General features: G+C 39.8%; 1 pseudogene; it reads right to left on the bottom strand.

The window, feature by feature from the left end:
* Positions 1–10,791: 10,791 nt before the first annotated feature.
* On the bottom strand, positions 10,792–11,808 carry LOC122440637 (annotated as a pseudogene).
* Between the last annotated feature and the right edge of the window lie 565 nt (positions 11,809–12,373).

Here is a 12,373-nt window from a genome sequence, read left to right as displayed (position 1 = left end):
CTTTTCACTTTCATGCATTGGAGAAGGAAATGGCAACCCACTCCAGTGTTCTTGCCTGGAGAATCCCAGGGACAGCGGAGTCTGGTGGGCTGCCATCTATGGGATCGCACAGAGTCGGACACGACTGAAGCGACTTAGCAGCAGCAGCAGGTTCAATCATTAGGGACATTTCCCTCTTGTTACTCCAACTTCAAGCACGTGATTGCCCTCAGTGCACTGGTCTTGACAGACGTTCTTCCTAATAATTCTCTGTTCCCAGGAGACCAGGTTAAAAGTCAAGTGATCCCAGTTTTTGTTACTCTTTCTCCATAAACTCGCCTTCCATTCATAGGTTTAACCTCCCAGCATCCATCATATCCATCAAGTTAAATATCACATTTCCCCCATCTATTAATTCAAAGATGGACACTTTGATTGTTTCCCTGTCTTGAAGTCAGCAATAGACACAGAGGTATAAGCAGCTCTTCAATATATACCCAGAATTGGAATTGCAAGATCATATAGTAGTACTATTTTTAATAGTTTGAGTAGCTTAATACTCTTTCATGTAGTGGCCATACCAATTTATATTCCTATCAATAATGCACAAGGTTTTACTCTTCTCTGCATCCTTGCCAATGCTATCTATCTCATCTTTTTGATAACAGTCATTCTTAAAGATGTAAGGTGATACCTCATTGTAATTTTTTTAGTTGGAATGCTTTATAATGTTGTGTTAGTTTCTGCTGTACGGCATGAATCAGGCATATGTGTACATATTTCCCCTCCCTCATGAGCCTCTCTCCCACCCTCGCATCCCACCTCTCTAGGTCATCACAGAGCACTGAGCTGAGCTCCCTGTATGATACAGCAGTTTCTTGCTGGTTATCTATTTTACACGTGGTAGTGTATATTTGTGAATAACTACTCTCAGTTTGTCCCTCCTCCACCATCTCCACAAGGCTATTCTCTATGTCTGTGCCTCTATTCCTGCTCTGCAAATAGGTTCATCAGTACCATTTTTAGATGCCACATATATGTGTTAAAATACAATATTTGTTTTTATTTCTGACTTAGTTCACTCTGTGTGACAGGCTCTAGGTTCAGCCACATCACTTCAACTGACTCAATCTCATTCATTTTTTATGGCTGAGTAATATTCCACTGTGTACATGTACCATATCTTCTTTATTCATTCATCTGTTGATGGTCATCTGGGTTGCTTACATGTCCATTGCAGCTTTGTAAATAGTGCTGCAATGAACATTAGGGTATATGTGTCTTTTTGAGTTATGGTCTTCTTAGGGTATATTGTCACTGTAGGGCTTCCCTTGTGGCTCAGCTGCAGGAGACCTGGATTTGATCTCTGGGTAGGGAAGATTCCCTGGAGAAGGGAAAGGCTACCCATTACAGTATTCTGGCCTGGAGAATTCCATGGACTAGTCCATGGGGTCACAACTCAGCAACTTTCACTCACTCACTCACTCATTGTCATTGTCATTTTATTTGTATTTCCCTAATGGTTTGTGATGTTGAACAACATCTTTTCATGTATAATACCTTTTGACCATTTGTCTGTCTTTTGAGGAAAATATCTCCTCAGACCTTTTGATCATTTTTCTAACTGGATTATATGTGTTTTGCTATTGAGTTGTGAGAGTTCTTTATATATCTTTTAATTTAATTCATTCTCAGATACAGGGCATGACAATCTTTTCTTTCATTTTGTGGGTTGCCTCCTCATTTGTCGATTGTTTCTTTTGCTGTAGATAAGCCTTTTGATTTGTTTTTATCTTACTTTACAAGTTTTACTGTTGTTGCTGGTGATTTTGGTGTCATATCCAAAAAAAATCATTGACGTGACCAATGTCAAGGAGATTTTCTCTATATTTTATTCTAGGAATTTTTCAGTTTTAATGTTAGTTTAGTTACTTTTTCCTTCATGAGTCAAATTTTTGAGTTGTACAACATAGAGGTCCAGTTTCTTTCTTTTTAATATCCAGTTTTTCAGCACCATTTTTTGAAGAGACCATACTTTGTCAATTGAGTATTCTGTTCTCTGTTGTTAAATAGTCATAGACCATATATATATGGGTTTATTTTCAGACTTCCAATCCAATCCTATTGATGTGTGTGACTCTTTTCATGTGTCTGTGCTAAGTCCCTTCAGCCATCTCTGACTCTTTATGGCCCTGTGGGCTGTAACCCACCAGGATCCTCTGTCCGTGGGATTTTCCAGGGGAGAATACTGGAGTGGCTTGCTGTGTCCTCCTCCAGGGGATCTTCCTGACCCAGGGATTGAACCTGCATCTCTAATGTCTCCTGCATTGGCAGGCAGGTTACCACCAGTGTCACTTGGGAAGCCCCAAATAATCCATTGCTTCTCTGTCCATAGGATTCTCCAGGCAAGAATACTGAAGTGGGTTGCCTTTCCCTTCTCCAGGGAGAGAGATCTTCCTGACCCAGAGATCCAATGCAGATCCTGTGCATTTCAGGCAGGTTCTATATGGTCTGAGCCACCAGGCAAGACTTTGCCTACCAGTACCATAATATTTTAATTATTATAGTTTTGTTATAAAATTTGAAATCAAGAAGAGTGAGACCTACAACTTTGTTCTTTCTCAAGTTTGCTTTAGCTATTTGGGCTCCTTTATGATTTCAGGTATGACCTAAATCAAGCCCCTTACGATTATACAGTGAAATGACAAATAGATTCTAGGGATTAGATCTGATAGAGTGTCTGAAGAACTATGGACAAAGGTTTGTAACATTGTACAGGATACCATGATCAAAACAATTCCAAACAAAAAAACTGCAAAAAGGCAAAATGGTTGTCTGAAGAGGCCTTGCAAATAGCTGAGAAAAGAAGAAAAGCCAAAGGCAAAGGAGAAATGGAAAGATAAACCCATCTGAATGCAGAGTTCCAAAGAATAGAAAGGAGAGATAAGAAAGCCTTCCTCAGTGAGCAATGCAAATAGAGGAAAACAATAGAATGGGAAAGACTAGAGATCTCCTCAAGAAAATTAGAGATACACGCTAGAGCCTTTGGCTGTGTGGAACACAACAAATGGTGGAACACCCTTAAAGAGATGGGAATACCAGACCACCTGACCTGCCTTCTGAGAAATCTGTATGCAGATCAAGAATCTACAGCTAGAACTGGACATGGAACAACATACTGGTTCCAAAATGGGAAAGGAGTACGTCAAGACTGTATATTGTCACCATGCTTATTTAACTTATGTGCAGGGTACATCATGCGAAATGCTGGGCTGGATGAAGCACAAGCTGGAATCAAGATAGCTGGAAGAAATATCAATAACCTCAGATACACAGATGACACCATCCTTATGGCAGAAAGTAAAGAGGAACTAAACAGCCTCTTGATGGAAGTAAAAGAGGAGAGTGAAAAAGCTAGCTTAAACTCAAAACTCAGCATTCAAAAAATGAAGATCACAGTATCCAGTCCCATCACTTCATGGAAAATAATATGGGGAAACAATGGAACCAGTGAGAGATTTTATTTTGGGGGGCCCCAAAATCACTGTATATGGTGACTGCAGCCCTGAAATTGAAAGATGCTTGTTCCTTGGAAGAACAGCTATGACCAACCTTGACAGTACATTAAAAATAGAGACATTATTTTGCTGAAACAGGTCCATCTAGTCAAAGCTATGGTTTTTCCAATAGTCATATATGGATGTGAGAATTGAACTATAAAGAAAGCTGAGTGCTGAAGAATTGATGCTTTTAAACTGTGGTATTGGAGAAGACTGTTGAGAGTCCCTTTGACTGCAGGGAGACCCAATCAGTCAATCCTTAAGGAAATCAGTCCTGAATATTCATTGGAGGGACTGATGCTGAAGCTGAAACTCCAATACTTTGGCCACCTGATGTGAAGAACTGACTCATAGAAAAGACCCTGATGCTGTTAAAGATTGAAGGCAGGAGGATAAAGGGATGACAGAGGATGAGATGGTTGGATGCCATTAACCATCGATGATGGACTGACTCAATGGACCTGAGTTTGAGCAAGCTCAGGGTGTTGGTGATGGACAGGTAAACCTGGTATCCTTCAGTTCATGGGGTCACAAAGAGTTGGACATGACTGAGCAACTGAACTGAATTGATGATTTCATATAAGTTGTAGGATAGTTTTTTATATTTCTATGGGTAATGCTTTTGGAATTCTGATAGGGTTTTATGGAATCTATAGATAGGTTTGAGTTCTATGAAAATTCTAATAATAGTAACTCTTCTCATCCCTAAACAAGCACAGTCTTTCCATTTACTTGTATCTTGTTCTTTGTTAAAAAATCAGTGTTTGGTAGTTTCATGTGTGTATGTATTTCACTTCCATGATTTACTTTAATCTTAGATATTTTATTGTTTTAATGTAAATTGTATTATTATTTTATTTCAGATGGTTCAGTATTGGTGTATATATTGATTTTTATCCCCAAACTTGTTTTGTATTTCTAACAGTTTTTTTTTTTTTTTTTTAGTGTACTTTAGGAATTTATTTGGGCTTCCTAGGTGTCTCTAGTGATAAAGAACTTGCCTGCCAAGTACAGAAGACATTAGAGTCATGAGTTCGATCCTTTGGTTCTGAAGATTCCCCTGGAGGTGGGGCATGGTAACCCACTCCAGTATTATTGCTTGGAGAATCCCATGGACAGGAGCCTGGTGGGCTAGAATCCATGAGGTCACAAAGAGTCAGACATGACTGAAGCAATTTAGCATGCACACAGTGATTTATATATAAGATGATATTATCATCAAATAGAACATTTTGGTTTTGGATGGTCTTCAATGATTTTTCTTTTTTGAGTGAACTAATAAGAAAGCCTAGTGTTATGGTGAATTGTAGTGGTGAATCTTGCCCCCTTGTCTTTTTCTTTGTTTTGGAGAAAAAATTTTGAAACTTTGACTGTTGAGTATGATGTTAGCTGTGACTAGCTATATATGACCCTGGTTATTTTGATGTATGATCCATCTAAACAAAATATTTGAGACTTTGTATCATTAAAGGACGTTGGTTTTGTCAAAAGCTTTTTCAGCATCTACTGAAGTTGTCATGTCTATTTTATCTTTAGTTCTATCAATGTGGTGCATTGCATTTATTATACTATTATTTGCTTATAGGGACCCATCCTTGCATTCTAGGAATAAGTTTCACTTGATAATGACATATTATTCTTTTATTGTGCTGTTAACTTTGGTTTGCTAGTACTTTCAATAATTTATACATCTATATTAATCAAGGATCTTTTTTTGTAGTGTCTTTATCTGATTTTTGTATCAGGTAATGCTGGTCATATAAAATAAAGTGAGTGTTCTCTACTCTTAAATCATGTGATAGAGTTTGAGAAGAAGAAAGAAGATGAAAATTTGTATTAATTCTTCTTTAAATTTTTGGTAGAATTTAACAGTGAACTCATTAGGTCCTTGGAATTTACTGATGTAGGTGATGCTCTTTCTGTTTTTTGGAAAACAGTTTATGGTTACTGATTCACTCTCCTTACTCTCTTTTTTGGTTCTGCTTTTTCATGATGCAATCTTGGTAAGCAAAGACCTTCAGCAGTCAGCCTGTCAAAGATACTAGGTGGGGTCTCTGGTGTTGTCCACAGGTGAAGGTGCTTCTGAAGTCCTTGAGCGGGCCAGTTTGGTGCCTTTGGGTCAGCAGGTGACATGCTTGGTTCTTTGGCCCCTGGGGTCTGTCCTAGTGTTTAAAACCATGAGGAGCAGGGCCTGGAGCTGGTGTCACGAGGGTAATTGGCACTTGAACCTGAGGTGATGAACATGGCATCTGGTTCCATGTGGTCAGGCAGAGGTTAATGGTCCAGGGTCACCAGCTCAGGGCCAGGGACCACTGTGATGGGCTTAGCATCTCAGTCAGTGGATATTGGCTTTGTCCTGGTGAAGACAGAGACCTTTAGTTTGAGGGAGATCACCTAGAAGCTGGAGACTCATATGCTGGGTTGGTGCCATGCCAAAGCTCAAAGTTGGGTCTCAGCGTCCAGCCTGGTCTTTGAACCTGTGTCTGCAGAAGGCCTACTGAACTGTACCTGCAGAAACCTGTATGGACACTGAGACCATGATGTCTAGCCTGATGTTGGTGTAAGCTGGGAGCTCATGTGTGCAAGAACTGGTCTGAGGTCTAGACCCACAGGAGCTAGCCTGGCACTAGTATGGGCCTGACACTAGAGTTGGAGGTGAAGACAGGTACTCACTTCACCATTCTTTCCCTACTTAGAGGTTTTTCTCTTTGTATTGGGATCTCTGGGTTTGGGGTAGGGGTGGGGTGGGGATTGAGTGATATTGTACTTCTGACATACTCAATGCATATTTTAAAATTTATTTTGTTTCATCTGTTATAGCCACGCTTTCCGGGAAACAGACTCACTCAGAAGGACAATGCAGATAGTGGAGTGCAGTTTATTACGCCGGCGGGCCCAAGGCAGAGTCTCCTCTTAGCTAAGGACCCCGTCCAGCATTTGTGAAAATCTTTTATACCCCATGCGTACGTGTCCAGACCCACCACCTACCCCATGTGTACGTGTCTAAACCCACCACTTGCCCCATGTGTACGTGTCTTAAACAGTCAATAGTCAATAAGCCCGCAGTTACATTCCAACCAGTTAATAATCGATAAGCCTGTGATTACATCTTGACAGATACGAAAAAAGTTTATGACCTGTCCAGAGACAGGTGTGATTACGGTATGCTTCCTCTTAGGCAATGAGTAGCCTGGATGTGATCGTCAAGATTCCTCTGTCTGGAGGGGGTCTTATCCTTCCATTGTCGTCCTCATAGGCACTAAGCAGAGAGTTCAGAGTCCACTGGAGAGGCAGTCGAGCACGGCCAGCACGGACAGGCCTAAGATGGAGTTCAGGCCCTCTGAATTCCTTCTTCACATCAAGGTGCTGTGATGCCTCACCTGCAGTGCTTCATTCCTGTGAAGGTATTCTGGTGGAGCAGTGGAATAAATTAAGGCAATTTACATATGGTAAACTCTTTTTATCTGTGAACTAGATTAACTAAAAATGAATGAACTGTCTACAACTTGGTTTTAGAGAGAAAAGGACTACAGCCAGGGGCAGGATCATGGATGAGCCTTAGAAACACTGTGTAGAGACTGGCAGCTAATTACAAACTCATGAGAAACCCAGTAAAGCTTGAAATAACTCTAAACCATATCATCTCATTTGATAATGTATGTTATGTTTTACCATTTGATTTTAGGATGGCTGGTTAGGCAGCTTGCTAACAACTGTTAAGAATCAAACTGTATAGCACAGGGACTTCTACTTGACACTCTGTAATTACCTAAGAAGGGGAAAGTGCCGGGGTCCAGCCTCGGCAGGATCCAGGGGATACCCTCAGGATGAACGGCGTCGGCAAGAGAGAGAGAGAAGACACGTGAGACCAGCCTTGATAGGGCCAAGTCTGTGATGGAGAGAGAGAGAAAGAGAGAGAGAGAGAGAGAGAGAGACACCAGACATGGGGGTGCAGCAGGGTCTGGCAGAGTCTGGCAATGCTTTATTTTTTACCATGGCTTTTATACCCTAAATTAGTACATTTCTAAGAGGAAGATAGTTTAACATTACATCAGCTTGTTCTTCACAAAACCAGGGTGTTTTCTGCATACTTCTTTGTTTATGAGGGTTTGTACATTATCTTCTGGCCTTGGGGCCTATTGACATTTTATGACCTAGGTGAATGCAAAGCTGTTTTCCGTAATCTATTCTTTAATGAACACAAAGGTCAGTCCTTTTGCAGAAGTTATCAGTTAAATTTATCTAAAAGGTTTACCACACAAAGACTCTGCAGCTCCAGTGAGGCAGCCCCTGTTTAGCATTCCTGGTTAAAATTAACAATTTTAAACTCTTATTTTTCTAAATCTTTAACTATAACCACTTTTAGAATAATATTTTTATGTTCTCTAATAGGGCTTCCTCACCCCCGAAGGGCTCTGTGTCTCTTAGGGCCTTTATGTGATCAGGTTCTTTATGCTGTTTTATGATTAGGGTATTATAAGCAATCATGCATATTAGTACCAAGGGCATAAACGCATTTGCCAAACAAATTAAAATACCAGCAAAGGAGTTTAAATTAAAACACTCCTTTCACCCTGGATAATCTCATAAAATACCACCACCAGGGAAACTTATTGATTAAAGTTCTAAATTGATTCTTATTTGGGAAGAGATCAGGGAAGGCCTTCTGCCTGTGTCACAGAAATTAGGGAGTAGTCTATTGAAGCAAGCATCAGAAAGACAGATATCATCTTTAAGGTGAGCGCCGGGGGCAGCTTTTCGGAATCCCTGAAAACCTGATCCTCCCTGCCCGTCAGGTTTTCTCCCTCATGACCTTGTCATGGGTGGGGTCTCATGTGCCGGCTTCGGCAGAAAAGAGTCTAAAGAAGAATGGATATATTTATATGTATAACAGATTCACTTTGCTGTATACCTGAGACTAACACAACATTGAAAATCAACTCTGTGTGTGTGTGTGTGTGTGTGTGTGTGTGTGTGTGTGTGTACACACTCAGTTGCTCAGTCATGTCTGACTCTTTGCTACCCCTGGACAGTAGCCTACCAGGCTTCTCTGGAATTTCCCAGGCAAGAATGCTGGAGTAGGTTGCCATTTCCTTCTGCAGGGGATCTTCCTGGCCCAGGGATCAAACACGCGTCTCTTCTGTCTCCTGCATTAGCAGGAGTATTCTTTACCTCTGCACCACCTGGGAAGCCAAAATCAACTGTATCCCAATTACTGTTTTTTTAAAGTGAATAATACTGAGGACAAAGATAATAATCTACTAATTCTTATATTTCACTGTGTTCTGACATTTGAAGACAGCATATCTGATTACACTGTTACTCAATTTTTTTCTTTTTTCACACAATTGTATTAAAAAGTGACTTCATTGGTGTTCCTTTCCAGATACCCAGGAAAGCTGGCAAGAACATTCATTATTTGTGCACAAAAACTGCTGACCTTGAATCATATGACTAGGCAGAAATTCAAGTTCTTTGATGCATCAGTTTTGATCATGAGTGAAAGTGTCTCAGTTGTGTCTGACTCTTTGCAACCCCATGGACTGCCCATGGGCCAGAATGCTGGAGTGGGTAGTCTTTTCCTTCTCCAGAGGATCTTCCTAACCCAGGGATCAAGCCCAGGCCTCCAGCATTGCAGGCAGATTCTTTACCAGCTGAGCCACAAGGAAAGCCCAAGAATACTGGAGTGGGTAGCATATCCCTTCTTCCCGACCCAGGAATTGAACCGGGGTTTTCTGCATTGCAGGTGGATTCTTTACCAACGGAGCTATCAGAGAAGCCCTATGAAAACTGATCATGAAAATTGAAGTAATTCCTTTGTATAATATGTAAGATATTAAGTAGATAATATTTTATTCCCTGTTCATTTTGTTTATGAAAACATTTGGAAAGCATGCAATATTTTATTTAGAACAATGGAAAAAGTCATAGTTGTAGGTATCACTGGAAGTTTTCAAGTAGGAACAGTTAGATAATTCAATAAAAAAATATAAAACGGTTTCATCAATCCTTCACCTCAATAAATAAATCCTCTTATCCATTGACACTAGTATTTCCTGCTTCAATGAGTAGAAATACAGCTTGAAAAGAAATGTCATGCATAATAATACAAAGTATAATTTAAAATTTACTTCCTTATATTCAAGGTCATTTCAGACTCAAAGGTCATATTAAGTCAGTTGACTTACTGCAATTTATGTTTCTGTGTAGATTACACTTGCAGACATGTATTTAATGATTGGTTTTGCCAGTGACTATGGTAGGCAATGTAAACAAGAGAGATAACTATCAAGGGTGAAACAGATCACCAGCCCAGGCTGGATGCATGAGACAAGTGCTCAGGGCTGGTGAACTGGGAAAACCCAGAGGGATGGGATGGAGAGGGAGGTGGGAGGGGGGATCGGGATGGGGAACACATGTAAATCCATGGCTGATTCATGTCAATGTATGGCAAAAACCACTACAATATTGTAAAGTAATTAGCCTCCAACTAATAAAAATAAATGAAAAAAAAAAAAAAAGATAGATTCTCTAACAACAAAAAAAGAAATTTTAATAAGAGAACAGAATCCTTATTAGGAGAATAAAACCCAATGATTCTTGTGAAACACAGTAAGTGATATGCAAAGGAACACAAAAGTGAAAAGCTGTGGTCTCAGATTTTTCACTCCCATAAAGTGGTAAAAATGGCCTAGTTGTCAAGTTCAGTTTTTTGTATCATAGTGGTAACTCATGATACTCTTTAATAAAGTGAAAGACACATTAATTGAGGTGCTATTTGTCATTTGAGAAGAAATTGTTCTTATTAAATACAAGCAGTTACCTGAGATAAATGGGAATTTCCAACTTTCTCATATCAAAGATTGGGGACAAAGTAGGAAAAACAAGAAGGAAGAAAAAGAAGATAAGTTGTTAGATATTTGAGAGCAAAGAGAGCTTAATAAAGTGAGTAAGTAAATTGTATGTATTAGTTGCTCAGTCGTGTCTGACTCTCTGGACCCATGGCCCACCAGGCTCCTCTATCCATGGACTTTTCCAGGTAATAATACTGCAGTGGGTAACCATTCCCTTCTGCAGGGGATCATCCCTGCCCAAGAATCAAACCCGGGTCTCCAGCATTGCAGGCAGATTCTTTACCGTCTGAGCCACCAGGGTATCCCAAATAAATTGTATAGATTAGTTGAAAAAATGAAAACTCCAGGAAAGAAATAAAAGCCAGTTACACGTCTGCAATCTGACTAAAGAATTACAATTACTGATAGTGAGGCCTTGAGTCTTGCAATCATGAGCACTTTTCTAGACCCAAAATAATTGACCTTTTTAGACCTGCCATCACAAAGAATCTTTTCAGAGCTTTCCTTATGTCTTTGTTCCTCAGACTGTAGATGAAGGGGTTCAGCATGGGTGTGACCACAGTGTACATCACCGAAGCTATTTCACTTGAGTGTGAGCTGTGGGTAGTAGCAGAGCTAAGGTATACTCCTAGACTTGTGCAAAAAAATAAAGAGACAACCGAGAGGTGAGATGCACAGGTGGAAAATGCTTTATACTTCCCCCCAGATGATGATATTCCACTTATAGAGGAAACTATCTTAGAGTAAGAGTAAAGAATTCCAGACAGGAGACCACCACCCAGCAGTACAACTGAAAAATACATCACCGTATTATTAAGAAAGGTGTCAGAACAGGCAAGTTGAATCATCTGATTGATTTCACAGAAATAATGGGGGATTTCTACATTTGTGCAAAAAGAAAGCTGTAACACCATTAAACTTTGCAACAAGGAATCCAGGATACTGATGATCCAGGACACGAGAACTAGCAGTCCACAGAACAGGGGGTTCATGATGACTGTGTAGTGCAGGGGGTGGCAAATGGCCACAAAGCGGTCATAGGCCATCACAGCAAGGAGAAAGATGTCCAATACTGCAGAAAATATGAAAAAATAAATCTGTGTAATACAACCTTCATAAGTGATAACTTGGCTCTGGGTCTGGATGTTCCACAGCATCTTTGGGATGGTGGTGGAGGTGAAGCAGATGTCTACAAATGATAGGTTGGAAAGGAAGAAGTACATGGGGGTGTGGAGTCGGGGGTCTGAGCTGACAGCCAGAATGATGAACAGGTTTCCAAACACAGTGATCAGGTTCATGGAGACGAAAAGCCCAAATATGAGAGGCTGCAATTCTGGTTCCTCTGAAAACCCCAGAAGAAAAAATTTGGAAATGTGTGTATTATTATCCAGCTCTATGTGTTCAAGGTCGCTTGCAGGAAAGAAGGAAATAACATTATTAATATTCACACAGACTTCCATTATTTATACATTTGAAATACTACAAGTTATATTTTACAGTCACAAAATTAATTTTAATAGGTTGTGCATGGATCTGGTTCTTTAGTGGATTCCTCTAGCACTTTTGACAAGGAATTTTTGTTACAATCAGCTTTTTTTCCAAAAAGGTCATGTATTCTATGATTTTAATAAGGAATTCTTCATGAATTTCTGTTAAGTTAGCTTCACTTATACCATGTATTAGTTACTGTTGAGGCTATAAACTATGGTGATGAAGAGCAAAAATTTCTATAATTCAATGATAGAAAAAATATATAAGCAAATAATAAAATCATATAATACTTCAAATGGGGACAAGTGGTTTCAAGAAATGTAAAGCAGATATAAAGAAAAGAGTGAATAGTGCATTCTGTTTTCCATGGGTACTTAGGCAAGACCTGAAAACAAGGTGACATTTGAACAATGACTTCATGTAAGAAAGGAAGGGAGATGAAGGACTGTGGTGGAAGTATGTGCCTGGCAGAAGGAATGGTCAGGACTC

The sequence above is a fragment of the Cervus canadensis genome, chromosome 4 (assembly GCF_019320065.1).
Source record: "Cervus canadensis isolate Bull #8, Minnesota chromosome 4, ASM1932006v1, whole genome shotgun sequence".
Taxonomy (NCBI): Eukaryota; Metazoa; Chordata; class Mammalia; order Artiodactyla; family Cervidae; genus Cervus; species Cervus canadensis.
This window is presented reverse-complemented; position numbering and strand designations above follow the sequence as displayed.